Below are 14,749 nucleotides of genomic sequence, written 5' to 3'. Positions count from 1 at the left end.
TTGCGATGCTTTATTAGAGTACAGACAAGGGAATAGCTTAATCGTGGTCTGGCGAGCTGTGGTCAAAACCGGGCAAGGCAGAGACAGGCAGAGGTACCAAGGGAGCGGGCGTAGTCGTAGTCGAGGGCACGGGCACAGGTTCAGAATACGGTAATCACTGGGATAGACAAGCAGAAGATTAAGCAATTTGGGGAGTCAAACAACGAAGCACAGGTCTGGTACACTGGTAATCAAAAACAAACTCTCTCTCTCTCTCTCTCTCTCTCTCTCTCTGAACAAAACGCTTAGCAAGTCACAAAGGAACAATACCTCGCACCGACTGAACTTCTGAGCACACCTTATATCCTACTCTAATTACTGACAGGTGTGCTCAGAACTCAGGTGAAACAGATCGAGTCTGATGACTCAGTAGATCGGGGAAGTGTCAGACTCTGTCTAGATCCAGCCAAACCCCGATCCCTTATATGTGACAAATAACATTTGATTTGATTTGATTTCACCATCCCCACTCCTGCAATTAGCTCCAACCCTGTCTCTTTAATCATGCAACAATGATTTGGTCATTATTATCATTCAAGAATTTGCCGCACCCATGTGTTAATGTTAAAATCCTCCCACTGCTAAATGGCATATTATTAGGCCTAGCGTCATTATACTGTATTATAATTATTTTATACAAGCCTATTATTATTCTTTCTTACAGGTATTTTTTAAGCAGTGGGGCAGTCCCACTCCTTTTGTAATTTTTTTGCTTTTGAGATAACAGTGTTGAAGAATGGGGAAGGGTGAGTCAAAGGGCAGTGGGCCAGATTCCAACCCATGCCAACTGGCATATGTGTGCCGGGGTTAGCGGGTGTAACCGCCTGGACCAGACAGGCACTGAGGCAACCAATAATTTATTCTGCCTATTGCTTGCCTTGAACATACAGTGCAATCCTTGACTTTTTACACATTTTGTTACGTTACAGCCTTATTCTAAAATGTATTTTAAAAAGTATTTATTTTTCTTCATCAATCTACACACAATACCCCATAATGACAAAGTGAAAACAGGTTTTTAGAAATGTTTGCAAATGTATTAAAAATAAAAAACAGAAATACCTTATTTACATAAGTATTCAGACTCTTTGCTATGAGACTCGAAATTGAGCTCAGGTGCATCCTGTTTCCATTGGTCATCCTTGATATGTTTCCACAACTTGATTGGAGTCCACCTGTGGTAAATTCAATTGATTGGTGATTGGACAGGATTTGGAAAGGCACACACCTGTCTAAATAAGGTCCCACAGTTGACAGTGCATGTCAGAGCAAAAACCAAGCCATGAGGTCCAAGGAATTGTACGTAAAGCTCAGAGACAAGATTGTGTCGAGGCACAGATCTGGGGAAGGGTACCAAAACATTTATGCAGCATTGAAGGTCCCCAAGAACACAGTGGCCTCCATCATTCTTAAATGGAAGAAATTTGGAACCACCAAGGTTCTTCCTAGAGCTGGCCGCCCGGCCAAACTGAGCAATCGGAGGAGAAGGGCCTTGGTCAGGGAGGTGACCAAGAACCCGATGGTCACCCTGACAGAGCTCCAGAGATCCTCTGTGGAGATGGGAGAACCTTCCAGAAGGACAACCATCTCTGCAGCGCTCCACCAATCAGGCCTTTATGGTAGAGTGGCCAGACGGAAGACACTCCTCAGTAAAAGGCACATGACAGCCCGCTTGGAGTTTGCCAAAAGGCACCTAAAGGACTCAGACCATGAGAAGCAAGATTCTCTGGTCTGATGAAACTAAGATTAAACTCTTTGGCCTGAATGCCAAGCGTCACGTCTGGAGGAAACCTGGCACTATTGCTACGGTGAAGCATGGTGGTGGCAGCATCATGCTGTGGGTATGTTTTTCAGCGGCAGGGACTGGGAGACCAGTCAGGATTGAGGGAAAGATGAATGGAGCAAAGTACAGAGAGATCCTTGATGAAAACCTGCTCCAGAGCGCTCAGGATCTCAGACTGGAGCGATGGTTGACCTTCCAACAGGACAACGACCATAAGCACACAGCCAAGACAACACTGGAGTGGCTTCGGTATAAGTCTCTGAATGTCCTTGAGTGGCCCAGCCAGAGCCCGGACTTGAACCCGATCGAACATCTCTGAAGAGCCCTGAAAATAGCTGTGCAGCAACGCTCCCCATTCAAGCTGACAGAGCTTGAGAGGATCTGCAGAGAAGAATGGGAGAAACTCCCCAAATACTGGTGTGCCAAGCTTGTAGCGTCATACCCAAGAAGACTCGAGGCTGTAATCGTTGCCAAAGTTGCTTCAACAAAGTACTGAGTAAAGGGTCTGAATACTTATGTGATATTTTCGTTGTTTTTTTTAAAAATATAAATTTGAAAAAAATTCTAAAAACCTGTTTTTGCTTTGTCATTATGGGGTATTGTGTGTAGATTGATGATGGGAAAAAACGATTACATTCATTTTAGAATAAGGCTGTAATGTAAAAAAAATTGGAAAAAGTCAAGGGGTCTGAATACTTTCCGAATGCACTGTATAATAAAACAGTGGTCACACTTTATTTGGATAGTCCAGATAGTCCAGACTATCAACAAACTATCTGTTGATAAGCAACTGCTTGCTAAGGTTACGGTTAGGGTTAGATTTAGAATAAGGGTTGGGGTAAGGTTAGAGCTAGGGTTAGGGTTAGTAGATAGTTAGTTGAAATGTTGCTAATAGTCTGTAGAGCAACTACATTTACATTTACATTTACGTCATTTAGCAGACACTCTTATCCAGAGTGACTTACAAATTGGTGCATTCACCTTATAGCCAGTGGGATAACCACTTTACAATATGTTTTTTTTTTTTTTTTTTTTTTTCTTTCTTTGGGGTGGGGTAAGGGGGGGTAGAAGGATTACTTTATCCTATCGCAGGTATTCCTTAAAGAGGTGGGGTTTCAAGTGTCTCTGGAAGGTGGTGAGTGACTCCACTGTCCTGGCGTCGTGAGGGAGCTTGTTCCACCATTGGGGTGCCAGAGCAGCGAACAGTTTTGACTGGGCTGAGCGGGAACTGTGCTTCCGCAGAGGTAGGGGGGCCAGCAGGCCAGAGGTGGATGAACGCAATGCCCTCGTTTGGGTGTAGGGACTGATCAGAGCCTGAACGTACGGAGGTGCCGTTCCCCTCACAGCTCCGTAGGCAAGCACCATGGTCTTGTAGCAGATGCGAGCTTCAACTGGAAGCCAGTGGAGTGTGCAGAGGAGCGGGGTGACGTGAGAGAACTTGGGAAGGTTGAACACCAGACGGGCTGCGGCATTCTGGATGAGTTGTAGGGGTTTAATGGCACAGGCAGGGAGCCCAGCCAACAGTGAGTTGCAGTAATCCAGACGGGAGATGACAAGTGCCTGGATTAGGACCTGTGCCGCTTCCTGTGTAAGGCAGGGTCGTACTCTCCGAATGTTGTAGAGCATGAACCTACAGGATCGGGTCACCGCCTTGATGTTAGTGGAGAACGACAGGGTGTTGTCCAGGGTCACGCCAAGGCTCTTTGCACTCTGGGAGGAGGACACAACGGAGTTGTCAACCGTGATGGCGAGATCATGGAACGGGCAGTCCTTCCCCGGGAGGAAGAGCAGCTCCGTCTTGCTGAGGTTGAGCTTGAGGTGGTGATCCGTCATCCACACTGATATGTCTGCCAGACATGCAGAGATGCGATTCGCCACCTGGTTATCAGAAGGGGGAAAGGAGAAGATTAGTTGTGTGTCGTCTGCGTAGCAATGATAGGAGAGGCCATGTGAGGATATGACAGAGCCAAGTGACTTGGTGTATAGCGAGAATAGGAGAGGGCCTAGAACTGAGCCCTGGGGGACACCAGTGGTGAGAGCACGTGGTGCGGAGACAGATTCTCGCCACGCCACTTGGTAGGAGCGACCGGTCAGGTAGGACGCAATCCAAGAGTGAGCCGCGCCGGAGATGCCCAACTGGAAGAGGGTGGAGAGGAGGATCTGATGGTTCACAGTATCAAAGGCAGCAGACGGGTCTAGAAGGACAAGAGCAGAGGAGAGAGAGTTAGCTTTAGCAGTGCGGAGAGCCTCCGTGACACAGAGAAGAGCAGTCTCAGTTGAATGACCAGTCTTGAAACCTGACTGGTTTGGATCAAGAAGGTCATTTTGAGAGAGATAGCAAGAGAGTTGGCTAAAGACGGCACGCTCAAGAGTTTTGGAGAGAAAAGACAGCATCTAGTAAAGATGAGGTCAAGCATATTGCCTGCCTTGTGAGTAGGGGGGGACGGTGAGAGGGTGAGGTCAAAAGAGGAGAGGAGTGGAAAGAAGGAGGCAGAGAGAAATGAGTCAAAGGTAGACGTAGGGAGGTTAAAGTCACCCATAACTGTGAGGGGTGAGCCATCCTCAGGAAAGGAACTTATCAAGGCGTCAAGCTCATTGATGAACTCTCCAAGGGAACCTGGAGGGCGATAAATGACAAGGATGTTAAGCTTGAATGGGCTAGTGACTGTGACAGCATGGAATTCAAATGAGGAGATAGACAGATGGGTCAGGGGAAAAAGAGAGAATGTCCACTTGGGAGAGATGAGGATTCCTGTGCCACCACCCCGCTGACCAGATGCTCTCGGGGTATGCGAGAACACATGGTCAGACGAGGAGAGAGCAGTAGGAGTAGCAGTGTTTTCAGTGGTAATCCATGTTTCCGTCAGCGCCAAGAAGTCGAGGGACTGGAGGGTAGCATAGGCTGAGATGAACTCTGCCTTGTTGGCCGCAGAACGGCAGTTCCAGAGGCTGCCGGAGACCTGGAACTCCACGTGGGTCGTGCAGGGACCACCAGGTTAGAGAGGCAGCAGCCACGCGGTGTGAGGCGTTTGTATAGCCTGTGCGGAGAGGAGAGAACAGGGATAGACAGAGGCATAGTTGACAGGCTACAGAAAATGGCTACAATAATGCATAGGAGATCGGAATGAAATGAACTAAACATCTGGGAAAGCGAGAGAGCGGGGCCTCCCTCACTTACGTTTCACTGAAACACCCAAACATAACTCTCCCAACTTCCACCTCAGAAACTATAATTGTTGTAAACTACAGCGGTTCAATGTTTTCTAGGAATAGACTAACTTAGTTTATTCAGCTAGCTAACTTGGTACAGTATTCTTCCGTGAAAACCGTCCAGGGCACCTAGTCCTACGACGCCACAGCCAACTAGCATGCCAGCCTCCAACAACACGATTTAGCACCAATACTCGGCCACAACAAACCACCAGTGTGTCAACACGCCAAGCAGATCATACGTGTCCATGTCTAACGTTGTGGGTTAGTCCCGACAGCTTGAGCGAGTCCGTCGTCAACTTATTCAACCAGTTAGTTAGCTAGAATAGTTAGCATACTAGCTAGCCATTGCTTTCTGCCAACGAAAAAAAATACTCCTCCCACGGCACGAACACACAGAGAGAGCCCAGCTAACGTTAACTAGTCACCCATGTCCCGAATTCCCTTGAACGACTCTGGCTACCAGTATGTAAAAACAAAACACAAATGTAGGTTATAACTTACCCCTAGCAGCTACTGTTAGCTAGCCAAGTGCAAAGCTAGCCACTGAATCGACTCAGCCAGTTCGCGTCTGTTCGCTAGGTCGTTCCAGCTATTGTTTAGTTAGCTATCCAGGTAGCAACAAGCTGGCTACATTTCGAGCACAGTAGCTACTTACTACCTAACGTTAACGCTTCAGACAATGAGGTTAGAAAAACAGCTGAATGGTAGGCATTATTGTATGTAATTATTGTAGGCAGCTAGCTGGCGTAATTACAGGCACTCTCAAGTGTGAAACAACTATCCACAGTTGCTAATAGTTACCAGTAGCTACCCGCTAGCTAGTCCAGGTAGTGGGTTAGCTAGCCTCGTGCTTCACCGGGCTCAGCCGAATACAATACTTACCTACAATAATTACATACAATAACCCACGATAACTACCTACAATACCTAACTACAATCTAACTACATAGTTTAAGCTTTACTCGACACCATATTAGCCATATAAGCCAATCTTACCTCCCGCCAGAGAGAGACACAACCTCACCCAACGACGACGGCACAGATGGACTATCCAAATAAAGTGTACCCCAACGAAAAATACATCTACCCCCTACAACTATGTAAATGTATTATAATCCACATAAAAATGCACACGAGGCGCGCTGTAGCCTGCACATAGCCTACATAGGCTACTTGAACTAATGCCCAGTGGACCTGCAGTCTAAAAATAGCCTGCATAGGCTGCATAGCCTATAAACACAACAAGACTGATGGAACAGATCAGAACGTTTAGTTTAAAATGTTAATAAACCATTAATTATTCATAGTATTAGCGCAGCAATGCGCACATGGTAATACGTGCAAATGTTCCAAAATAAAAGTAGTGGACCAAAAAAATTGTCCAATGCTGGACTATGCCAGCAGTTTCATATGACAGAGATGGAAATACATATGTGTAAAAAATTCAGAAAGAGGGAAGATCAAAAATATTTCAATGTGAATATCTGGCTGAGTTGACCGCCCCATTCATCTATTTCATTAGGCCTAGTACATCGATTAGCCTATTAAATCACTGTCCTGCACAAATCAATGAACCATCATCAATTAACCATAATCTCTCCCAGCTTCATGGTTTGAAAGAGGTGCGTAATTCCAGTCCACATAATAGGAATACAGTATGCATAGTCGAGTCACGGATACCATCCTATATTTAAGAAACATGCCCCCCGAAACTGCCCCTTTTTTTGGCGTGCTGTAAGGACCACCATTGGACTGGTATACATTTTACAAATTGCCAGTTGGGCCATGGGGTAGGGGCATTCCAATGAGCTGGGTCTGGGGCTGTTGGAACTAAATCTGTACGGTAGGTGTGGTACGGCATTGTATAGCCTACAAACACCGCTTCCAGCTGCCCCCTGGCAGTGATGATAAATATTAAATATTCATTCAAATACTCTTGCTGCAGGATCATTTTCCTCCCGTGACGAATGGGTCAAAGTTGCAGTGCTTCATGGTGATGGCTTGGAAGGAGGCCCAGGGGAGTGTTAGGTGATTGTGTGGAAGGTGCCCTCCTGTCTCTACCTCTTGTTTCTCCTTTGCCCTCTTTCCTTGTCTCTTTTTTCTCTCTCCTTCCTTTCATTTTCTCTGCCTGATGGTGCCTTGCGCCTCTCTCTCTCTCTCTCTCCCCCTCACCCGTAGTGATTGTAATCTGCGGCTGTCAGGCTCCCAGTAATTGAAACTGAATAGATGAATCGCTTAATTACCTAATAGCTGATTCTCCAAGAGCTGAATAAGGAAGATAACAGAGAATGAAGTGGGCTTGAAAAGCATAATATCTCTAATTACACCATTGTTGTTGTTGTTGTTTGTGGTGATGGTGAAGGGGGGAATGTTGTTGTTGCCTAGTCATTCCCCCACATACTGTAGCCAACTTGACATACTGTAGCCTACTGTACAGTCCTCTTGCTTTGAAGTACAACCATGCAGAGATAAAACATGTTCTACACCAGTGGTTCCCAAACTGTGGGGCGAAATTGGGTAGTGCATCATCAGTTCCTCTTGTCATGTTAGTCATTGCATACCTTAGAGAGCTATTTATAACTTGTCAGAAATGTCCAGATTAACTAGCCCATGTCAGCTAACGTTTTTTTACTTAGGTTTTTTAGCACAAATGTATTGTTGTAATTTTTTAGTCACTCAAATATCACATGAATACACATTAGACATGGCAAAATATATAGAATTGCAAGAAAATTAGCTTTAAAATTGCTAAATGTTCTTTGCACCCCATGACAAAATGTGTAGAATTGCAGGAAATAAGCTTTAAACCTGCAAAATTCTCTCAACCAGCAAGAGGGGTGTGGGATGTTCCCCAATGCTGGAAGGGGGGCCCTGAATGAAAAAGTTTGGGAACCCCTGTTCAACACAACAATGAGGACATGATCAAGCTAGTAAGATTAAAAGGAAAAAAATGACAGTGTCATATAGCGAGGGGGAGAGAACATGTTGACAGAGAGAAAGTGTTTCTTCACAGAACTTTTATTCAGCTCTCTCAGCTCTTCTCTAATGATCTATGTTGATGTGGAGAGGGTGAAGCGGCCCCTGTCATGGCTTAGAGGTAACATGTAGCCAGCTAACGCTCAGCTCCGCTCAGCACAGCGATGGTAACATGCTTTATTACTGAGGCTGGTTGGCTCACTGATGCCCAGCGGTGACAGGAGCCTTGGCTCAGTGCACACTGACCTATAAAGGATATGAAAATGTTGCATTCCAGCCTCCATTAATTATTCATTAACCGGCAAACTTACCCCCTAGTCAGCAATTTATTATATCTCGGAGAGGACTCGAGTGGTGGCTTTCGCATTTAGCTCACATTTCCGTTATTCATGAAACAGAATCTAAATTATATTATTTTCCCCTGCAATTCACTTCAAAGAGGTTTTTAATAAGTTTGTTTGGAAGTTGTTGTTACCCTCCTTATCTCCTATCTCTCCCTCCTCCTCTCTCTCTTTTTCTAACCCACTTCTCATTGTTTTTTCTTGCATCTCAAAAAGTAATTTGAAATGGCGACTCCATCAGTTAACAGGGCCGGAGGTAAGAGTTTTAATTAAGCAATCACTTTCCTTGTTTTCACCCTGTTTCCCAGAGGACCTCTTAATGCTGAGCCACATTAAAATCAAACAGGAAACACAACAAAACAACAGCACAGAGCCTAACAGAACCGTAATGAACACTGTTCTGGATCTTGTCACTGGGGCAGGAGAGATTCAGGGGGAGGGAGTGAGAGACTGAGTTTAAATGGCTTTAGGCCTTTCCTACCCCGACATGGAAAGTCTTCTGTGGAGTTTTGCAGGGGATTGGCTATATGGCTCACTACAGGAACACAGCCGTGTGGCCTGGAGCAGACTGAGGCAGTCAGAGAGGGAGAGCTCTCAGGTTGGTTGTTGTTGGAAACAGCCTAGTATTTTTGTAAGGCAGGAGGGAAGAAGGCAGGGGCAGGAGGGCAGCGGCAGGATTTACAGACGAATTTGGAACAGTCAGAGTGAATGAAGAATGCTACGGGGAAGGAGACAGGGAGCGAGGGAAACAAAATCATAGAAGGTGCATTTATCTCGGGCTGTGCTGGAGGTAGTCTGTTAATGAACAACAGGTAAATATGACCTGCCATGGTCCTGGCTCAGGACACACAGACAGGAAGGACAGGAATGGAAAGCCTAGATACTATACTGTGTACGGAAGGAGGGGAGGGTGGTTCGAGGTGATTACATTGGATGCCAGTCTCGTTCTCTTCTCCTGGAGACTTCCTAGTGGAACAGATCTGTGCTGCTCGGCCCACATTCATGTTCATGGAAAAGCAGCAGTTAGTTCCCCCTCTTCATGGCCCCCTTCAGCCCAGTCTGATGACAGAGGACCATGCCAAATATTGGACTGGAAGCCCGCTCAAACATTCTCCCACATTCTCTCACATTTCCACCGTCCACGCATAGCTATATGCCGTATGCATGTCTTATGAATGCATTTACGGCAAAAGATTTCCTTTGCATTTAGCAAATGCATAGCTGCCTTTTCCTCAGCCCAACTTCAACATGGCATTTTATCTCTCTACAAAACAGAAAACCTGAGATGCAATGAAACCAAAGGGTCTTGCTCAATGCACTTGACATTAACATAAGATATGTAACTATCCAGAGCTATCATAGATCCAGAAGTAACAGCAGTTTCGCTGTGGTTTAGTAGGGTTAGCCGTGACAGTGCTGGGCCTGGGCTGCAGGATACCGACGGGTCAGCTGGAGAGAGCAGAGAGGAAGTCAGCCCAGCTGGGCCCGCAGGCAGGCAGGCAGGCAGAGGGGTGGAGGGTGCAGCGGCCCGTCTGTGTGTGCTTGTGTTGGCAGGCCTCCCACTCAGCACACATCCATCTATCCATCCCCCTTTCTTTTTATCTTCTGCCTTCCTGTCTCTCTCAGCGTGTCTGTCAGGCTGTGAGAGACGTGTGTTTTTCTGAGTGAGGATTTGGTACCTAAGCTCAGACCCAGACTCAGACCCCTACCCCACTACACCCCACCCACAATCAGGGCCCTTCCTGCCTGCTCTCACTCAGCTCTCTACCGCCTCCCACAGGTCTCCACACACACCACACCCAGTCACATCAAATGTCTAGATGTCTAGAACAGTGTTTCCCAACCCTGGTCACCAGTACCCCCAACAGTCCACATTTCTATTGTAACCCTGGACAAGTACACCAGATTCAACTTGTCAACTAATCATCAAGCCCTCAATGAGCTGAATGAGGTGTGTTTGTCAAGGGCTACAACAACAATGTGTACTGTTGGGGGTACTGGAGGACCAGGGTTGGGAAACACTGGTCTAGAAAGCAAGTATGCATCCGCTAGTCCTGCAATTTTCTAGACGATTGATTTGTACATAGCAATTGAAAATGTTGTTTTGTATTCATTCTTCAAGCCCTTGTGTTAACAAACTGTTGGGCTAACTGACATAAATGGAGGGTGAGCTAGAATTTGGATTCTAGGCCAGGGCAGAGGGCTGCTTGGTGATTGGCCATCTTCCTTCTATCCCTGGTATCAACCCGGCACAGTGGCAGAGACTCTATTGATGTGGAAATCCTCTTAGCTGGGCAGAGCAGCGCAGCAGAGAGAGAGGCAGCAGCTGGCAGACTACTCCACAGTGCAGCAGACCTCCACAACCTCCCTCCACACACAGCACAGAATGACACAGTGATTTACTCAGAACACAACACCAAGCCTCAGAGTCATCACTGCAGCATCTCCAACTCACACTGCGCGCCTGTGTAATGCAAAGAGACATCGCATTGCCCACCTTTTTATGTATTTACATATGGAGTGGTGGTGAATGGGATACTGTAGGTCTGTCTGTGTTTGTGTGTGTGGAGAGATATTTTGTGTATGTGTGGAGAGATATTTTGTGTATGTGTGGAGAGATATTTTGTGTATATGTGGAGAGATATTTTGTGTATGTGTGGAGGGTTATTTTGTGTATGTGTGGAGGGATATTTTCCTTGTTGTTTGATCCCTCTTTTTCACAGTCATTGTCTCAAGTGCTCACTGTGCAGATGGGAATTATGGAGCTGCAGACTCAAATAACCTCTGGGCTATAGCCTATACAGTGGGGGAAAAAAGTATTTAGTCAGCCACCAATTGTGCAAGTTCTCCCACTTAAAAAGATGAGAGAGGCCTGTAATTTTCATCATAGGTACACGTCAACTATGACAGACAAAATTAGAAAGAGAAATCCAGAAAATCACATTGTAGGATTTTTAATGAATTTATTTGCAAATTATGGTGGAAAATAAGTATTTGGTCACCTACAAACAAGCAAGATTTCTGGCTCTCACAGACCTGTAACTTCTTCTTTAAGAGGCTCCTCTGTCCTCCACTCGTTACCTGTATTAATGGCACCTGTTTGAACTTGTTATCAGTATAAAAGACACCTGTCCACAACCTCAAACAATCACACTCCAAACTCCACTATGGCCAAGACCAAAGAGCTGTCAAAGGACACCAGAAACAAAATTGTAGACCTGCACCAGGCTGGGAAGACTGAATCTGCAATAGGTAAGCAGCTTGGTTTGAAGAAATCAACTGTGGGAGCAATTATTAGGAAATGGAAGACATACAAGACCACTGAAAATCTCCCTCGATCTAGGGCTCCAGATCCAGATCTCACCCCGTGGGGTCAAAATGATCACAAGAACGGTGAGCAAAAATCCCAGAACCACACGGGGGGACCTAGTGAATGACCTGCAGAGAGCTGGGACCAAAGTAACAAAGCCTACCATCAGTAACACACTACGCCACCAGGGACTCAAATCCTGCAGTGCCAGACGTGTCCCCCTGCTTAAGCCAGTACATGTCCAGGCCCGTCTGAAGTTTGCTAGAGTGTATTTGGATGATCCAGAAGAGGATTGGGAGAATGTCATATGGTCAGATGAAACCAAAATATAACTTTTTGGTAAAAACTCAACTCGTCGTGTTTGGAGGACAAAGAATGCTGAGTTGCATCCAAAGAACACCATACCTACTGTGAAGCATGGGGGTGGAAACATCATGCTTTGGGGCTGTTTTTCTGCAAAGGGACCAGGACGACTGATCCGTGTAAAGAAAAGAATGAATGGGGCCATGTATCGTGAGATTTTGAGTGAAAACCTCCTTCCATCAGCAAGGGCATTGAAGATGAAACGTGGCTGGGTCTTTCAGCATGACAATGATCCCAAACACACCGCCCGGGCAACGAAGGAGTGGCTTCGTAAGAAGCATTTCAAGGTCCTGGAGTGGCCAGTCTCCAGATCTCAACCCCATAGAAAATCTTTGGAGGGAGTTGAAAGTCTGTGTTGCCCAGCGACAGCCCCAAAACATCACTGCTCTAGAGGAGATCTGCATGGAGGAATGGGCCAAAATACCAGCAACAGTGTGTGAAAACCTTGTGAAGACTTACAGAAAACGTTTGACCTGTGTCATTGCCAACAAAGGGTATATAACAAAGTATTGAGAAACTTTTGTTATTGACCAAATACTTATTTTCCACCATAATTTGCAAATAAATTCATTAAAAATCATTTTTATTTTATTTTGTCTGTCATAGTTGACGTGTACCTATGATGAAAATTACAGGCCTCTCTCATCTTTTTAAGTGGGAGAACATGCATAATTGGTGGCTGACTAAATACTTTTTTCCCCCACTGTATATGTAACATAACAAAGCTTATTGTGCAGTCTGAGAGAAATCCTTATTGTGCAGTCGGAGTGAATTGCATGGATATAACAATGATCAACAGAAGTCAGTCTCTCCTCTCTCTAAGAACGACTTCTTGATGGGGTCATTTGAAATCAGTGTATCTATCATTGCCCATTTCTTATCCAGCTGTCCAACCATCCCGTCATCTCCATATGGTTTGTGTACCAACACCATTTACCACCTGAGGCCCAGAACATGCACAGCCCTAGTCCATGATCCTCATCTCTTCCGGCTCCAGCTCCAGCTTCAGCCCCAGTCTTTCTCCCCAGACCCCACCCCACCCCAGCCTTCAAGCCCCAGCTCCAGCTCCAATTTTAGCCTCCAGCAGGGGACTCAGGGGAGGGCTGGGGCCATGTTTTCTGGTGATACATTAATAGGCATTATACCCTCTGTGGGATAAGCTCCAAAGGGAGGGCATAATCTTGGCAATGACTTTGAGGAGGGAAAAGGCTGTCAGTGCTCCTCCTCCAGCCTGCCGTGAATGTTAACATGCTCTGGGCCCGGGCTGGGCTGGGCTGGGCTGGGCTGGGCAGGGCTGTGAGGTGCCAATGTCAGTCTACTGTAACTGTCTGACCTCAAATGTCCAAAGCCTATTATGCCTATACCATTTGTCATAATAATAGAATTAGGAGCAGTTTATCAATTCTATATACTGTATGTTAATAAAACATATTGTATTCCCTCTGGAAATCTGTACCAGGCATTGCCTTGTCTCTTGTTAGTTTTTTTCTGGAGAATTCTTAGCATATTAATTATTATTACTGGGCCAGGTAAGGCTATGACACTTTAACCTGGAGACAGAACCACATAGATAAACAAGTAGTGCACTACTGATACACCTCATCTGAGGGGTTTCCTTTCCACTGTAAAACTGTGAGAGAACTGTGTGCGAATCATCATAAAAGTGAGCCCATCTATGGATTGGGGTTATTTATGGCACTATCTATTGGCTATGCAAATCAAAGAAAACCTTTGAATAGGTTGTTTTTATGCTGCCATCCAATGTACCTTGTGTGGGTAATCCCCTTTCCTTGATACCTGCATTTACAAACATGATAAAATATTTACCTCTTCTTTCACCTGACATCGGAAGTGAACTTTTTATCACAGCTTAGTTTAAACCACTCCTCTTCTATTCCTCCAAATCTGGCAGCCCAAAAAAAGGGATCCTTCTGTTTACTTAGCCACTGCGTGCACCAGTACTGTGGCAAGTTCTGGTAGGGAAAAGTCAGTGACACACATGGTGGTAGCTAATCCCAATGGCACCATCAAGTTCCCACCACAACCCATAAATGTCCCCCTCTCCTGCCCTCCGTCCCTGTTTCCCACAAAACCCAGCCCAGACTGGCCCCGTCCCCATCCCAGTGCCCTCTGAGTGGTGCGGCTGGTTGGGGCTGGTTCCTCTCATCTCGCAGGCCCATTAGCCCACACTGATGCTGACACAGGGGAGACACAGTTAGCCAGGCCTGTTAGATGAATGGCTGCTCCGCCGCCCCACCACGCCACGCCCCGCCCCGCCATGTGTTCCTCTCTCTCTGTGGTGAATGATCATTAGCCCTGCGGCGGGCTGTCCTCCCCGGCTCCGGCTCCATCCACCAGCCTGCGGCCATCCCCTACTCTCCTCCTCTGTTCCCCCGCTCCAGGGAGCCACAGCGCTGTGATATTAGGAGTATTATTATGATTTTATGGAAAGCCAGGTGACAACAGAGCCGTGTGTCTCTCAGAGGAAAGGAGGGTATATAGATAGATAGACACTCTGCTGTGTGTGGACATACATGCTGGCTGCAGGCAAAGCTTTTGTTTTCAGGAGGATTATATTTTCTAAAAGATAATACGCTCAATACAAAGGGTCCTATGTTATGGATTGGTTCTCCACACTCTAATTTTTTTGAAGTTGCTTGCTAAGCTTTCGATCGGCTCTGCCCGCTCTCTTTCTCTCTCTCTCTTTCTCCCTCTCAGTTGTTT

At 46.1% G+C, this 14,749-nt stretch overlaps 1 protein-coding gene across 2 annotated transcripts in view; it reads left to right on the top strand.

The window, feature by feature from the left end:
* Positions 1–14,749, top strand: part of LOC121530910 (tetratricopeptide repeat protein 28) — a 247,317-nt gene that overhangs the window by 179,102 nt on the left and 53,466 nt on the right. The gene's annotated exons all lie outside the window — the stretch shown is intronic.

Source organism: Coregonus clupeaformis, chromosome 18 (genome assembly GCF_020615455.1).
Source record: "Coregonus clupeaformis isolate EN_2021a chromosome 18, ASM2061545v1, whole genome shotgun sequence".
Taxonomy (NCBI): Eukaryota; Metazoa; Chordata; class Actinopteri; order Salmoniformes; family Salmonidae; genus Coregonus; species Coregonus clupeaformis.
Note: the sequence above shows the minus strand (reverse complement) of the source record. Positions and strands in the feature narration are given on the sequence as shown.